An 18239-nucleotide genomic window follows, 5' to 3' on the forward strand; every position below is an offset into this window, starting at 1 on the left:
GTTGTGCTGCCGCGCACGCATCATGGCCACATCGCACCCTAAAACTCTGCGCATCTTCCCCGGCTCCTGTTCATTCCCGTCCGAGGCCTCACCATCGTCCTCCGCCTTGGTTCGCTCGCCGCGGCGCCGCTCTCCGGTGTTGTCAACATGGTCAACAACCAAGAGGAATAAGGAGATGACTGTACATGGTGAGGATGACAGTAGGGACCCAGCAGCGCGCACAGTATTTTTGTTTTTTCGTGACAGAGAAGGGTATCAACTGGGTTGTGTGGGACCTGTGGCCCGTGTAGCCCAAGCTTTTATTTCATATGTTTAGCACATGACCAGCCCAATTTATTTTTTTCCTTCCTGAAAATGGCTAGCCAGCTATTTTGTTTTTTGCAAAATAACCAACGTAGGCCTACTTGCTTTTCTACGCCCTGCTGGACCGGAAATCTTTCAAGACGAGGAGGGATGCATTTTGCCCAGAAAATGGGCTATAAGTAATATGAAATGGGCTATAAGTTATAATAAATGGGCTGTAAAATGAAAAAATACAGCAAACAGGCAATTAGTTCCAAAATAATTTTTTCTTTCGGATTTTGATACTTTAAATTTCATTGTTTTTGTGCGGATAAAATTTCATTGAATTTAAATTAAGGTATATTGAGTTTTAAAATTAATTTGAATCTGGCTAGAAATTTCGAGCTATATGTTGTTTGGGACAGATTTGGAGGCTGACTTGTGGATCTACTAGGTTGATGTGTATGAAAGGCTTTGTCAACTTAGTCCACAAACGATTCTAGCAGCAGTGACCATTGGATGTTAATCTAACGGCTGTGCTGTGTGACACCCAAAATTTCATTTGGATTATTTCAAAAAATTTATTTGACTTGAGGGAGGTGATTTAAATTTTTTTTCTTACAAAGAACCCTCCCTTTCAAAATATTTTTTTATGGCCAGAGTTTTATTTGGATTCACCCAAGACTTGTTTTTGGTCTTGGATGTTCTTGCTTTTTATTTTGGACTCAAGACAAAATGCTTTTCACTTGGGAAAAATGTCTTTTGAAAATTTCTTTAAAAATACTCTATAGCTTTTGGAATAATCCTTTACCACTTTCAACAAATCTCTCTTGCCATGACCTTAGTGCAAATCCACTCTCATAAACCTTTCCTTATCTTTGGATCAAGATTTACTTCAAATCCAGCAAGTTGAACCTCCCCATATATTTATTTTCCATTTAAATCTTATCAAAACAATTTCTGCCTTCTATTCTAGCCCTTGGAGATTTACAAAGGAGCTACCATTTCTGTTTTGATTTTTGCCCCCAAACCAATTTCCCTTCCTAGTCCTTTGAACCCTCAACCAAGATCCATGAAGATACACTGGTCTTCAGTTCAAATTTTTCAAACTACACTTGCTGCAAGTTTGGACCAGTTTTGCCAAATTTGATGAAATTCATTCAAATCCCTCTGCAAAAATTCTGAGAAAAATCAGGCAACCCCTGGGTGCATTGAGAGGTCACCTCACCAAGTCCCAGCCCCAGGAAAATTTTTGTCCTTGCCAAATCATTCTGTCGAACACCTGCAGAGCATTGTCAAAATTAGGTTCAGTCAAATTCAGAGAACAGTTCAGTGTTGCTGTCGTTTCTTCAGTGTCCGTAGTCGATCTCGCCAGTGCCTCGGCGTCGCCGTGTTTCTTGTCCCCTCCCCCTTGTCCTCTGCACCACACGAGCGCCTGGATGCTTGCGGGCGTCGGCGACGAGCTGGAGGAGGTGCGCCGCCCCGTGACCGACGCCAGCGGCGGCTTTGCGGCCGCCAGAGAGAGGCGCAGCACAGACGGCGCCACCCAGCGCCGCCCAAGCCACCGGAGAGCGCCACGTGGTCTTCCACTCCCCAGTGCGCGCTGCCACCCTCGTCGTGAACCGCTGGGCCCGGAGCGCGCTCTCTGCCGCCGTCGTGCCCGTGCGGCCACCCCACCGTGGACCGGCGCCATTATGCCAAGACCGACCAGGATTAGCAGTGGAACGGGACCAGTAACTCCCACTGATGCTGCCTGGCCACCTAAACCCCCTGCCAATCCACTGCCTCGCCGTAATTGCTCGCGGGAGCAACCCCGTTCACGGCCACCCCCTCGAGCCGCCTATAAATAGAGGCCCCGAGCTGCAGCTAGTACTCACACCACCTTTACACTCCACCAAGACCCTGCCTAGCCACTGGAAGTGCCCCGAGGGAGTCTCCTTCCTCGACTCCGGCCGCCGCGACCCGCCACGGGATCCAACTCGATTCGCTCCCGTGCGTGCACCTCTGCCTCCCATCTCTTGCCAGTAGCTCTCTAGTGCATCCCTCCTTCTGACCCGCGCTCCAATTCGAAGTTTGCAGCACACCACCGGAGTTCCCCACCATCGCCCGAGCCGCCGTCCGCCGGAGAAAGTGTCGCCATCGACGTGGTGCTCCCCGACGCCCAAGTCCACCACCCACCGACGTGGAAGGACACGCTGATACTCTTGGTACACTCCGATCTCCCTGACTCGCCATGGTTCGACGCCGGCGACCACCGCAGTCTTCGGGCGCCGGCGAACTTTTTCAAACCTGACATGTGGACCCCCACGTCAGCCTCTCTTCTTTCACCCCCGAAGCGTTTTCTGTTGGCGCCTTCGGGCAGAGTACGTTTTCTCTGTAGGCTGGCGCGTTTCTATACGAACCGTTTTCTGTTTTCTAAGTTAAGTCCCTGGAACTTCTCTGTTTCATTACAGATAAGTCCCTGGGCAGAAACCCTTATAACTTTTTGATAAAAAGTGATTTTTGAGTGATTCTTTTTCTGACAATGTTATAATTTTGTCTAGTTTTTTATGGGATTTATTTGGAAAATTTTTGGAAAAACTTTTATGCACGCGTTGGTTTTCACGTTAGTACGCTTTTTCGCTATACCGTAGGTTCCGGAAGAGGTGACGGAGCTGCGAACTTCGCCGAGCTAGACTCCGACTTCTCCGAACCAGGCAAGCATGTTTGAACCTTTGATATGATAGGTGTTTTGCATGTTTGCGGGAAAGGTTGTGCGTGGCATATGAGTATCGGTGAGTATCTCGTTGCTTGTGAGGCAACTACCCGTGTGTTCCAAAGTTACTGTGATCTCTGATGAGAGATGGCCAACTCATGTGGTGACATGAAGGGCAGTAAGGTGGTACTGTTGTAGCATGCCAGCCTTACGTCATCCATTAAATTCCGACGTTAACGTGGACGGAGTCACGTTATCGTTCTTTCCCCCTTCCGTGCTACCACATGTTTTCTGCCAGAATGCGGTTTAGTAAGTTGGTAACCTCTTTCCGTGTACACACCAAACAGAGGGGCCGGGATGATGGTTCCATGGCCCTGGATTAAAGCCAGTCATCCGGTCAGGGGGCATGGGTGTTTCCGGTTGGGACCGAGAGGGGGGCACCCCTTAGAGCGCGCGTATAGAAATTTGATCCCATGCTACGCGAGGTTGTAGCCTCCCCGTATCAAGGTTTTTCTTGAACGTTGCCGAGGGTGATTCCTGGCTTCGGATTGTTGAATGGGTGTGTACTGGTTAGACGTGTTTCTTCCAAAACACCGTAAACGGAACTAGTCCCCGTGACTACTGAAATCCGTTGGCTGTAGTTAAAGTACAAACTCTGCAGAGTCAAATCCTTCCGAGTCACCGTATCCATGGTCCAGTAACGTGATCAGCGTATCCATGTCTATGTCGTAACCTCGTGGTATATTCTTCTTTCCGGTAAGCGAGCGTGAGTAGTAAACTTAGCTGAACATTATTCCTGTGGATGGACTAACCCGGTTGTTTATCTCATGTCTGATTATTCTCTTGATATGATTTAAGATTCATGAGTTACTATGTTATGAATATAAGCCCTTTATGTGATGTCGCTCAGACGTCCGACTGTGGCATGTTTGTCTCTTACTTTCAATATAAGCCCTTTATGTGATGTCGCTCAGACGTCCGACTATGGCATGTTTGTCTCTTACTTTCAAAATAAGCCCTTTATGCGATGTCGCTCAGACGTCCGACTGTGGCACGCATTGTCTTTCTTTTTCTGTTATAAGCCCTTTATGTGGTGTCGCCCCGACACCCGACTGCGGCATTATTATTCTTGTAGTTTCCTCTCGAGGAGTCATTCAGACCCTCGTTTGGCACCCAGTATTTATTTTGGGATTTCGGGAGGACTACCGCCCGACTTCTCTGTTATTCTCCATGCATTATTGTCTCTATGTCTGAAGACACTTCATGTCTACATTTGTTATATCTTATGTCCGAACTATCTTGTGAGTACTTTCATAGTACTCACCTGGCTTGTTGATTTGGCTAGATGCTGACGAAGGCGATCTCTTGGATGAAGAGTTTGATAGTGAGTCCGACGCCTAGAGGAATCCCAGACAGTCCCGTGCGATCCTGGATATTGGTCACTTGTATCATATACGCTTCCGCCACCCGCAATAAGTCTCCTCGACCCTCACTCCGACGCTCGAAGAGCTGTAGTTTTCAGGAGTCATATCACCCACTTCGCGGTGATATTTCCACCACCGTTGTTATCGTGAGTTAGTAATCATGCCACCCTATCCGCTGTTATGTTTTATCGGCGTTCATGTAATAAATCGTTGAGCAGTCTCCGCTCAACCTTGTATTATATTCAGTACTCCTGGTATTTTTCTTCTGTGACCGAGATTTTGTCTACCAGTGAGAAGGAATTCTTCTTTACTGGTCTGTAAAAGGGATTGGTCTCCCAATAAATATTTTATTGAAAAACTGGTCGTGACAAGCTTGGTATCAGAGCCAGGCTGACTGTAGGAAGCCACTAGGTGCGATCGTTAATCGGTTATTAGCATCTTTTGTGCTTTTTCGGCATTTTGCAATTGTAGCTATTTTCTGTTGGTCATCATAAATTTATGACATGACTACTCAGAATTCTTGCCTACTTTTGTAGATGGCTGGCAGCAACTATGAGACTCGAGTGTTCACGAACGTGCCCGAGGGGTTTGTCAAACTCCTCGTCTCCATCACCAAGCTCGCGATCGGGCCAGCGACTCGTTCGGAGTTCACGCTTTACCAGCACAAGCTCAGCGACGACGTCTCTATGCACCAAGCCGTGGTGCAATTCAAGGGAGGACGTTCTGCATCTCGCCACTTCCGTTTTGTGGGAAGGGCCATGCCTACAGAGAGGCATCCATGCAGATGGCTGCCCGTGAGGCGATAGCTCGTCTTCGGGACATCCTTCCTATGATGAAGACTCGTCGCTACCGCTACCTCCCATGCCATGTGCCATACACTTGTCACTATGCATTCGCCTGCCATCCGGGAGAGCGAAATGAAGCCATCGAGATGGTCGTGGAGTACCTCAAGGCTCTGGAGGAATCCTTCAAGAACCTCGTGGATGATCTTGTGGCTGCCCGCATGGACTTAGTCCGGGGCGGTCCTGCCTGCAGGAAGGAGCTTCTCCACACGGCACCGCCTCTAACATTCGTCTCGTCTTCAGCCTCTTATGCACCGGCGATTTTGCCCACTGCTCGCCGTCTGCCTACCACTGAGGAGTTCGACCGAGTCATCGCTCCTACTCCAGTCAGAGCTGCACCGCACCCGCACTACTGCCTGTCGCTCCCGCGCCATCACCACAGCGCAGTGTTACGCGCCAAGAGCCAGCTAGAGAGAAGGTGGAGGTTGAATCTCCTGCACCGCTGAGTCTTGCCCTCGGCAAGGGAAAATACATCGTCACCATCTCCGACTGAGTACGCCGAGTAGCCGCGCGTTATGTCTGCTTGTATGATGTGTTTTATCTGTACGCTAGTTTGTATTAGTGTGTTCGCTGCTTTCCGGAGGAGTATGTTAGTCTAAATAACATGTCAAGATTGTGTACGCACATCCTGAGTGCTGTATCGTGTGTTTGCTTTTCGCGTGTAAGATTTGGGTTAAACAGTTCGCCTCCATGCAAAATCGTTTATGCTTTCTTGAAAAATCTTGAGGTCTTTTAAGTTTTTGCCTTTGCAAGATTTTCCTTGTGCCACACAGTTCTTCTTATGAGTTTGCAAAATAATACCCCAGACTGGAAAAAATGTCTCGTCCATGGACTCGTTCCATGCCCAATCAGCCAGATGAAGTTTATGGGACACAGACTAGCAACAACTTCACTCAGGGACAGTCCAGTCAGCAGGACAGCGAAGCAGCCTTGTCTCAAGTATGCCGTCTCTTCGAACAAAGCCAGCAACAGCACCAAGAGATGATGAATCACGTCATCAATATGGGAAACCACCGTGAACCCTATCAACCACATTCCAAGTTATCTGAGTTACAGAAGACTCGCCCTTCAACGTTTGCTCACATCGATAGGCCGCTATAAGCCGATGATTGGCTTCGTGACATCGAAAGGAAGTTGATTATTGCTCGGTGTTCAGATCATGAGAAGGTGCTTTATGCACCACACTACCTTACTGGAGCAGCTGCAGCATGGTGGGAAAACTTCCTACACATGCATCCCAGTGAACACAACATCACCTAGGAAGAGTTCAAGGAAGGCTTTCGTGGGGCACACATCCCCAGGAGCATCATAAAAATCAAGAAGAGAGAATTTGACGATCTCAAGCAAAGAGGCATGTCAGTGACAGAATACAACGGTCAGTTTACCCAGCTGTCTCGTTATGCCTACGACGAGCACATGACAGAGAACAAGAAGATGGAAAAATTCCTGGACGGCCTGGCACCAGCTCTAAGATGCCAACTGGTGGTACACACCTTCCCGGATTTCAAAACTCTGGTTGACAAGGCCATTACCTTGGAGAATGAGCGCCGTAGTCTGGAAGATATCCGTAAGCGAAAGAGGGACAAGACGACTCTCGCTCGCAACAACCGAAGCAAGACTGAGGTTCCAAGGACAGGAGCAAGGAAATCCACGACTACTAATCTAAGGCCCGTCAGACAGTTTCATGCCAGGGACAAGGAGTTCACGTACCATCCAGGGGTCACATGCTATGCTTGTGGAGAAGAAGGGCACTATGCTAAACAGTGCCCAAAACCGAGGAACTCGGCCCCCAAGCCGAACAATGGTGGAAACAATCCAGCCCCCAAGCGCAACAATTTCAATCCCAACAACAACCACAAGAAGGGTCACCTGAACCATGTGACCAGGGAAGAAGCGCAGAATGCCCCAGACATCGTGCTCGGTACGTTCCCTGTCAACACAGTACCTGCCACGGTTTTGTTTGATTCTGTAGCTTCCCATTCGTTCGTTTCGAAGAGTTTTGTTTTGCAACATGGTTTTCCGATACTTCCCTTGGAAAAATCTATGATCATCAAGTCCCCCGGAAATAAGCAAATCGCTCAGAGTTACTGCCAAGGAGTGATTATTGAATTCGAAGGACTACAGTTCCAGGCAAATCTCATCGTGTTGGAAAATAAAGGACTGGATGTCATTTTAGGGATGGACTGGTTGACCACCAACAAAGGATTCATTGACTGTTTCAATCGGACCGTGATTCTCATTCACCATCATGGCAAGACAATAAAGGTTATAGCTCAAGAAAGGCCACGGTCACGGCAACCAAAACTGAACAAAGTGGACATTTCAGAACTGAGAAAAGTTCCAGTGGTATGCGAGTTTCCTGACGTATTTCCTGAAGAACTACCAGGCATGCCACCAGACCGAGAAATAGAATTTAGCATCGAACTAGCACGTGGCACCGCTCCCATCTATAAGAAACCTTATAGAATGGCACCCTCAGAATTGGTGGAGTTGAAGAAGCAGATAAAGGAATTATTGGACAAAGGATTTATTCGAGCCAGCTCCTCACCATGGGGTTCGCCAGTGTTATTCGCCAAGAAAAAGGATGGGACACTGAGACTGTGTATAGACTATCGAGCCCTCAATATGGTCACCATCAAAAACAAATATCCGATGCCACGGATAAATGATTTGTTCGACCAGCTCGCACAAGCCAAGGTGTTCTCAAAAATTGATTTGAGATCGAGATATCACCAATTGAAAGTACGGACAGAAGATAACCCTAAGACAGCATTCACTTCCCGATATGGATTATATGAGTTCACAGTAATGCCATTTGGGTTAACGAACGCCCCCGCATATTCCGTCCACCTCATGAACAAAGTGTTTATGAAATTCATGGACAAATTTGTTGTGGTGTTCATCGACGATATTCTGGTATACTCGAGGACAACAGAAGAGCATGCTGAGCATCTCAGAATTGTTTTGGGAGAATTAAGGAAACATCAGTTGTACGCCAAATTTAGCAAGTGTGAGTTTTGGCTAAGGCAGGTTGGTTTCCTAGGCCATATATTGAACCAAGAAGGTGTGGCCGTAGACCCAGAAAAAGTCAAAGCCATACTTGACTGGAAGCCACCCGCCAACGTTACAGATGTGCGGAGTTTCCTCGGGATGGCCGGATATTACAGAAGATTTACTGAAGGATTCTCCACTGTGGCAAAACCAATGACACAATTGCTCAAGAAGGACAAGAAGTTTGTATGTACGGAAGCATGAGGAAAATTACCCAACACATGACTTGGAGCTAGCAGCAGTCATACATGCACTCAAGGAGTGGAGGCACTTTCTGTTGGGAAATCGCTGCGAAATATATAGCGACCATAAGAGCCTCAAATATATTTTCACACAGCCAGAGCTAAATTTACGCCAACGACGCTGGTTGGAATTGGTCAAGGACTATGATGTCGGCATTCACTACCATCCAGGGAAAGCAAATGTAGTGGCTGATGCCCTTAGTCGAAACCCCAGCCCGGACAACGACGGTCCGCAAAACTTGAGGCCCGAGTTTCAGCAGGAGTTCGCTAGGCTCAACATGGTGTTAGTCTCTGAGGGCACCGTATCAAATCTGGAGATACAACCCACCCTAGTGGAACAAATTAAGAAGGCTCAACAGGGACATCCCAGCATCGAAGTTATAAAGAAGAAAATGAACCTTGGTAAGGCTTCAGAGTTCGTCACAGACAGTGAAGGAATATTATGGTACGGAGACAGACTTTGCGTACCTAACATTGAGGAACTCAAGCAACAAATCCTAACCGAAAGCCACACCGCTCCATACTCCATCCATCCTGGAGGAACCAAAATGTACAAAGACATTCAGGAAGATTTTGGTGGCACGGTATGAAAAGGGATATAGCCACATTTATTGCTTGTTGCGATTCATGTCAGCGCATCAAGGCCGAGCATCAAAAGCCAGCAGGGCTACTCCAGCCAAACAGGATACCGGAGTGGAAATGGGATGAAATAGGAATGGACTTCATCGTCGGACTACCACGATCACAACGCGGAAATGACACCATATGGGTCATCACAGACCGACTAACCAAGGTTGCTCATTTCATTCCCGTGAAGACTACCTACTCCACACAAAGACTGGCCAAACTTTATCTCTCCCGTATAGTTTGTTTGCATGGAGTCCCAAAGACTATAATATCCGACCGAGGCACACAATTTATCTCCAAATTTTGGGATCACCTGCAACAGGCTCTGGGCACGCAGCTAGCTTTCAGTACAACGTACCACCCTCAGACTGATGGACAAACGGAACGTGTGAACCAAATCCTAGAGGATATGCTGAGAGCCTGTGTGCTCACCTATGGATCTAGTTGGGAAGAGAGTTTGCCATATGCCGAGTTTGCTTACAACAACAGTTACCAAGCCAGCTTGCAAATGGCACCCTTTGAAGCATTGTATGGACGGAGGTGTCGTACCCCACTGAATTGGTCAGAAACAGGTGACAGTCGTATCTTCGGCCCAGACATGCTCAAGGAGCCCGAGGAGCCGACAAAAGAGCTACTATGATCAAAAACATCGTGAGGTCAACTTTGAACCTGGTGATTCCGTATACCTACGAGTGTCTCCTATGAGGGGCCTGCAACGGTTCAAAATTAAGGGGAAGCTAGCCCCGAGATTTATTGGACCATTCTGTATAGTTGCACGAAGAGGCACGGTAGCCTACCAACTAGACCTACCCAAGGAGCTGTCAGACGTCCATGACGTATTCCACGTCTCACAATTGAGAAAATGTGTAAGTAACCCGGAGAAGCAAGTATCTCATGAGAGCATTGATGTACAACCAGACCTCACCTACCGAGAAAGGCCAGTAAAGATATTGGAAGTGTCTGAACGGAGGACCCGTCAGAAAACGACAGAAATTTTCAACGTCCAGTGGAGCAACCACACTGAGGATGAAGCTACTTGGGAAAGAGAAGATTTTCTTCAGGCAGAGTATCCATATCTATTTGAGGATCAGCAGTAATCTCGAGGACGAGATTTTTCCTAAGGGGGTAGGTGTTGTGACACCAAAATTTCATTTGGATTTTTCAAAAAATTTATTTGACTTGAGGGAGGTGATTTAAATTTTTTTTCTTCAAAAGAACCCTCCCTTTCAAAATATTTTTTTATGGCAAGAGTTTTATTTGGATTCACCCAAGACTTGTTTTTGGTCTTGGATGTTCTTGCTTTTTATTTTGGACTCAAGCCAAAATGCTTTTCACTTGGGAAAAATGTCTTTTGAAAATTTCTTTAAAAATACTCTATAGCTTTTGGAATAATCCTTTACCACTTTCAACAAATCTCTCTTGCCATGACCTTAGTGCAAATCAACTCTCATAAACCTTTCCTTATCTTTGGATCATGATTTACTTCAAATCCAGCAAGTTGAACCTCCCCATATATTTATTTTCCATTTAAATCATACCAAAACAATTTCTGCCTTCTATTCTAGCCCTTGGAGATTTACAAAGGAGCTACCATTTCTGTTTTGATTTTTGCCCCAAAACCAATTTCCCTTCCTAGTCCTTTGAACCCTCAACCAAGATCCATGAAGATCCACTGGTCTTCGGTTCAAAATTTTCAAACTATACTTGCTGCAAGTTTGGACCAGTTTTGCCAAATTTGATGAAATTCATTCAAATCCCTCTCCAAAAATTCTGAGAAAAATCAGGCAACCCCTGGGTGCATTGAGAGGTCACCTCACCAAGTCCCAGCCCCAGGAAAATATTTCTCCTTGCCAAATCATTATGTCGAACACCTGCAGAGCATTGTCAAAATCAGGTTCAGTCAAATTCAGAGAACAGTTCAGTGTTGCTGTCGTTTCTTCAGTGTCCGTAGTCGATCTCCCCAGTGCCTCGGCGTCGCCGTGTTTCCTGTCCCCTCCCCCTTGTCCTCTGCACCGCACGAGCGCCTGGATGCTTGCGGGCGTCGGCGACGAGCTAGAGGAGGTGCGCCGCCCGTGACCGACGCCAGCGGCGACTTTGCGGCCGCCAGAGAGAGGCGCAGCGCAGACGGCGCCACCCAGCGCCGCCCAAGCCACCGGAGAGCGCCGCGTGGTCTTCCACTCCCAAGTGCGCGCTGCCACCCTCGTCGTGAACCGCTTGGCGCGGAGCGCGCTCTCTGCCGCCGTCGTGCCCGTGCGGCCACCCCACCGAGGATCGGCGCCATTACGCCAAGACCGACCAGGATTAGAAGTGGAACGGGACCAGTAACTCCCACTGATGCTGCCTTGCCACCTAAACCCCCTGCCAATCCACTGCCTCGCCGTAATTGCTCGCGGGAGCAACCCCGTTCACGGCCACCCCCTCGAGCTGCCTATAAATAGAGGCCCCGAGCTCCAGCTAGTAACCACACCACCTTTACACTCCACCAAGACCCTGCCTACCACTGGAAGAGCCCCGAGGGAGTCTCCTTCCTCTACTCCGGCCGCCGCGACCCCCCACGGGATCCAGCTCGATTCGCTCCCGTGCGTGCACCTCTACCTCCCATCTCTTGCCAGTAGCTCTCTAGTGCATCCCTCCTTCTGACCCGCGCTCCAATTCAAAGTTTGCAGCACACGCTGATACTCTTGGTACACTCCGATCTCCCTGACTCGCCGTGGTTCGACGCCGGCGACCACCGCGGTCTTCGGGCGCCGGCGAACTTATTCAAACCTGACATGTGGACCCCAAACGTCAGCCTCTCTTCTTTCACCCCCAAGCGTTTTCTGTTGGCGCCTTCGGGCAGAGTACGTTTTCTCTGTAGGCTGGCGCGTTTCTATTCGAACCATTTTCTGTTTTCTCAGTTAAGTCCCTGGAACTTCTCTGTTTCATTACAGATAAGTCCCTGGACAAAAACCCTTATAACTTTTTGATAAAAAGTGATTTTTGAGTGATTCTTTTGCTGACAATGTTATAATTTTGTCTAGTTTTTTATGGGATTTATTTGGAAATTTTTTGGAACAACTTTTATGCACGCGTTGGTTTTCACGTTAGTACGCTTTTTCGTTATACCGTAGGTTCCGGAAGAGGTGACGGAGATGCGAACTTCGCCGAGCTAGACTCCGACTTCTCCGAACCAGGCAAGCATGTTTGAACCTTTGATATGATAGTTGTTTTGCATGTTTGCGTGAAAGGTTGTGCGTGGCATATGAGTATCGGTGAGTATCTCGTTGCTCGTGAGGCAACTACCCGTGTGTTCCAAAGTTACTGTGATCTCTGATGAGAGATGGCCTAGTCATGTGGTGACATGAAGGGCAGTAAGGTGGTACTGTTGTAGCATGCCAGCCTTACGTCCTCCGTTAAATTCCGACGTTAACGTGGACGGAGTCACGTTATCGTTCTTTCCCCCTTCCGTGCTACCACATGGTTTCTGCCAGAATGCGGTTTAGTAAGTTGGTAACCTCTTTCCATGTACACACCAAACAGAGGGGCCAGGATGATGGTTCCATGGCCCTGGATTAAAGCCAGTCATCCGGTCAGGGGGCATGGGTGTTTCCGGTTGGGACCGAGAGGGGGGCACCCCTTAGAGCGCGCGTATAGAAATTTGATCCCATGCTACGCGAGGTTGTAGCCTCCCCGTCTCAATGTTTTTCTTGAATGTTGCCGAGGGTAATTCCTGGCTTCAGATTGTTGGATGGGTGTGTACTGGTTAGACGTGTTTCTTCCAAAACACCGTAAACGGAACTAGTCCCCGTGACTACTGAAATCCGTTGGCTGTGGTTAAAGTACAAACTCTGCAGAGTCAAATCCTTCCGAGTCACCGTATCCATGGTCCAGTAACGTGATCAACGTATCCATGTCTATGTCGTAACCTCGTGGTATATTCTTCTTTCCGGTAAGCGAGCGTGAGTAGTAAACTTAGCTGAACGTTATTCCCGTGGATGGACTAACCCGGTTGTTTATCTCATGTCTGATTATTCTCTTGATATGATTTAAGATTCATGAGTTACTATGTTATGAATATAAGCACTTTATGTGATGTCGCTCAGACGTCCGAGTGTGGCATGTTTGTCTCTTACTTTCAATATAAGCCCTTTATGTGATGTCGCTCAGACGTCCGACTGTGGCATGTTTGTCTCTTACTTTCAAAATAAGCCCTTTATGCGATGTCGCTCAGACGTCCGACTCTGGCACGCATTGTCTTTGTTTTTTTGTTATAAGCCCGTTATGTGGTGTCGCCCCGACGCCCGACTGCGGCATTATTATTCTTGCAGTTTCCTCTCGAGGAGTCATTCAGACCCTCGTTTGGCACCCAGTATTTATTTTGGGATCTTGGGAGGACTACCGCCCGACTTCTCTGTTATTCTACATGCATTATTGTCTCTATGTCTGAACGCACTTGTTAATCTGTTCATGTGCTTCATGTCTACATTTGTTATATCTTATGTCCGAACTGTCTTGCGAGTACTTTCATAGTACTCACCTGGCTTATTGATTTGGCCAGATGCTGACGAAGGCGATCTCTTGGATGAAGAGTTTGATAGTGAGTCCGACGCCTAGAGGAATCCCAGTCAGTCCCGTGCGATCCTGGATATTGGTCACTTATATCATATACGCTTCCGCCACCCGCAATAAGTCTCCTCGAGCCTCACTCCGACGCTCGAAGAGCTGTAGTTTTCAGGAGTCATATCACCCACTTCGGGGTGATATTTCCACCACCGTTGTTATCATGAGTTAGTAGTCATGCCACCCTATCCGCCGTTATGTTTTATCAGCGTTCATGTAATAAATCGTTGAGCAGTCTCCGCTCAACCTTGTATTATATTCAGTACTCCTAGTATTTTTCTTCTGTGACCAAGATTTTGTCTACTAGTGAGAAGGAATTCTTCTTTACTGGTCCGTAAAAGGGATTGGTCTCTCAATAAATATTTTATTGAAAAAACGGTCGTGACATGCTGCTTCTTCAATATCTGATCTTCTTGCTCCAGCCGCCCAAACCAGCGCCAGTGGGACTGCCTGCTCCCGCCTCCCGTGGCCGGCTGTGCTGCCGCACAGGCCGCACCGGCCCACCCTACTTCATTGCTGGCCAGGCCATTCCTCTACTCACCCACACCTCCTGTTATTTTCCGGCGACGGCTGCCGAAACAGTAAACCCTCGTACTCCCCACCGCGTGGGCAACCATTGTCGAGTCTTCCCCTGCTCCGTGTCGTTCCCTTCCTAGGCCTCGCCGTCGTCCACCGCCATGGTGCTCTCGGCGCGGCCTGGTCAACATGGTCAACCAATGACATCCATCGGACGTGGACTGTACGTGGAGAGGCTGACAACTGGGTCCACGGCCGCACAAAAGGAAATGCCTCCTTATTACGCGCAAAATAATGATTCCTCCACCTGACAGCTGGGACCCACCGGAAGGGCCTCTGTATTTCAAGAAAAAAACGTTCCCCCCGCTGACAGGTCGGACCCACCAGCTATATCTTCGCATGCACGGAAGTGCCTCCTTATTAAGCACAAAAAAATGAATACCCCCTGCTAGCTGGGACCCACCATAGTGGGAGGCTAACTTGTGGGCCAATTAAGTTGACGGGGATGGAGGGCTTTGTCAACTTAGTCAATATGAATGATTCTAGCTCCAGTGACCGTACGATGTCCATCCAACGCCGGTCGTGCCGCGTGCTCCTGCCTCCCGTGGCCGGCTATGATGCCGCGGAGGCCTCACCGCCCCCTAATACTCCCACCGCTGGCCAGGCCATCGCTCTACTCACCCACACCCCTTGATATTCTACGGCGACGGCAGCCTCACACCGCAGCCGAACTAGTGAACCTCGTACTCCTCTCCGCGCGGGATTCCACTACCGCGTCTTCCCCGGCTCCGCGTCGACCCCTTCCTAGGCCTCACTGTCGTCCACCGCCGTGGTGCTCTCGGCGCGGCGTGGTCTATGTGGTCAACGACCGACTTTCATCGGAAGAGTACTGTACGTGGAGAGGCTGACAGCTCGGTCCACGGCAGCCACAAGGAAGTGCCTCCTTATTACGCAGAAAATAATGATTCCTCCACCTGACAGCGGGGACCCACCGGACGGGCCATCGTATTTCACGAAAAAACGTTTCCCCCCTGACTGCTGGTACCCACCAGCTACATCTTGGCACACAAGGAAGCGCATCCATATTACAGGCAAAAAAATGATTCGCCCCCTGACTGCTGGGACCCACCAGCTACATCTTCGCACGCCAGGAAGTGCATCCGGGCAAAAAAATTGATTCGCCCCCCTCACTGCTGGGACCCACCAGCTACATCTTCGCACGCAAGGAAGTGCGTCCGGGCAAAAAAAAAGATTCGCCCCCTGACTGCTGGGACCCACCAGCTACATCTTCGCACGCAAGAAAGTGCTTGACAGTCGGGACCGACCTGGTCGAAGCGTACGTAGCGTTGTCATTCTGGTCGCGAACGTGTAGGTACATACTGGTCGATGTAGAGGCGCGCACGAGTCATAGTAGAGGCGCGCACGTAGCATGTACACATACGTACAGCAGCCAGTGTGCAAGAAAGAAAATACGGCCACGTACGTACATACGGGCAGGGTCTCGAACGCCTACTCGCGCATACGTACGGCCAGCGCTCCTGTACATGGCTGGGTCGGAACGGAGAAACTGCGTCGTCGTCGTGTTCATGGCGAGGCAACGGAATGCGTCGTGTTCATCGGGAGGCAACATAATGCGTCGTGTTCATGGGGAGGCAACGGAACGCATGGGAGCCAACCCGCTTGGACGGAACAGCCGATGGAAAGGAGGCCTGGCGTACCGCAAAACGGAGGAAACGGCCTTGTGTCTAACCGGCCACGTTCGAAACGGGATCCTGTTCATCGGGAGGGGTCTGGCGTACCGCAAAACGGAGGAAACAGACTTGTGTTGGACCTCCTACGGTCGAAACGGGGTCCTGTTGATCGGGAGGGGTGTGGCGTACCGCAAAACGGAGGAAACGGACTTGTGTTGGAGCGCTACGGTCGAAACGGGGATGCTGTTCATCGGGAGGTGTGTGGCGTACCACAAAATGGGACTCCACGGGATACTGTTCATCTCCACCGTCGACCTCCTCCAGCCTCCACGGGCTACTGTTCATCCACCGTCGACCTCCTACAGCCTCCACCTGCGACTGTTCATCCACGGGCTCCTGTTCATCCAGCCTCCACTGCGCGCTACTCCACCGGCTACTGTTCAACCAGCCCTCTCCACGGGCTCCTGTTCAACCACCCCTCCACGGGCTAATGTTCATCCACCCCTCCACCATCTGTTGTTCATCCAGCCCTCCACGGGGTCGTCCTGTTCATCCAGCCCTCCATGGGGTTCTGTTCATCCAGCCCCAACCAGCTTGATCGATCGGGGTCCTGTTCATCCAGAGGCAACACCACGGGGTCCTGTTCATCCACCCCCACTGCTCACTGTTCATCCAAACCACCCCAGCAACGCTCAGTGTTCATCCAGAGGCAACACCGCGGGGTCCTGTTCATCCACCCCACTACTCACTGTTCATCCAAACCACCCCAGCAATGCTCACTGTTCATCCAGAGGCAGCACCGATCGGCTTCAGTTAGCAACAGTAGCGAAGGAATCGCTCGATCGGGTTCAGTTAACAGCCATCGATAGATCGCTCGGGTTCAGTAACGCGTAGCCTGCAGTGCAATCGCTTGGGTTCAGTTAGGCGACGCCTCGCTCGGGTTCAGTTAGAGCCCAATGCCTTGCACCCACACACGTACGGTACGAGAGAAACGCGCATCGCTCGGCCCCCGACCACCCACCGTAACTGGGAACTCCCCGATATTTTCCTCGCCCTTGCTCCTACCATGGTTTTTTCCGTCACGGACGGCCCAAAGAATGTCATGCAGCTGCGTCTCCGGCCCGCCCAGGATGAAAAGCCCATTTTCTGTCATGATTTTTTGTCATAGAAGTAGGAGCCCACCACATCTATGATGATACCGGGTTTTGTCACAATTATCGTCATAGAAGTGTCATAAGTATGACAGAAAAAAAATTCGTTCGGCCCAAAATGTCACGGATGTGTCTTTTTTTTGTAGTGATATATATGATATATCCAGCCCTCTATTTCACACACATTGCATATGTTACATTTTTTTATTGAAATATCATCGACACATATTCCCTATCTATCTCTCACACCCCCCTCCCAAAAAAATAATACTCACGAACCCACACACTATATCTCTCTACGTTTGAATCTCTCTCACACAACCCCACGTAGGTGGTGTACGTACACGAAGAGAATAGGTGCATGTACCCACACTTCGTGCCCAAGCACACCTGCGCGGGTACACAGTGGAGGTCATTTCGGTACAAAATGGCAGCCCACATGCTAATTTGAGCGCGTGTAGTGGTTGTTTACCTACGGAGGTCGTGTACCACGCGTGCACGAAACAAAGTTTGACTTGATGCGTTGGCGCGTTATTTTTTAATAAAGTTATATCGCTCAATGGCGCGTACACAGAATATAAAACGATTTTTATGGAGAAAAAGGTAGTCCGCTCCACCATATACAATGGAGCCTGCCTGTTGTCGTTTGTCTCTCTTCAGAGTATCTCACACAAGGCGGCGGTTGCCTCTCTCTCTCTCACCGTTGGTCACTGATCCGGCCGCATCCCGTCCGCCGACGGACAGGGAGGATGTGCATCGTTTCTCCGTTCGACGGTGCCGAGGCAGCACGTCCCGATATGCAGTACCAAGCTCCGGCGCGGTAGGGCCTACGCCCCTTGCTCGCTGCCGCAGTATGGGCAGATCCCGCCCGCCACCGCTCTCCTAGTTACATCCCAATGACCCCCCAGGTATCCCCTCCGGCCTTGCTCCACTGCCCATCTTCCCACGTCGCTGCATGTGGATCTTCCATAGTTCTTTGCCCAAAACGTAGCTTGTCCGACGTACTTTCCATATTGCAATCTCGTCCTCACACTGTTTTAGATAAACACAAGCATGTTGTTATCTTCCCTTAGGACAAGGAATATGCTTCTTTTTTGTCGTCGTACGTGTCATCAACTG

The sequence above is a fragment of the Aegilops tauschii genome, chromosome 2, assembly GCF_002575655.3.
Source record: "Aegilops tauschii subsp. strangulata cultivar AL8/78 chromosome 2, Aet v6.0, whole genome shotgun sequence".
NCBI lineage: Eukaryota > Viridiplantae > Streptophyta > Magnoliopsida > Poales > Poaceae > Aegilops > Aegilops tauschii.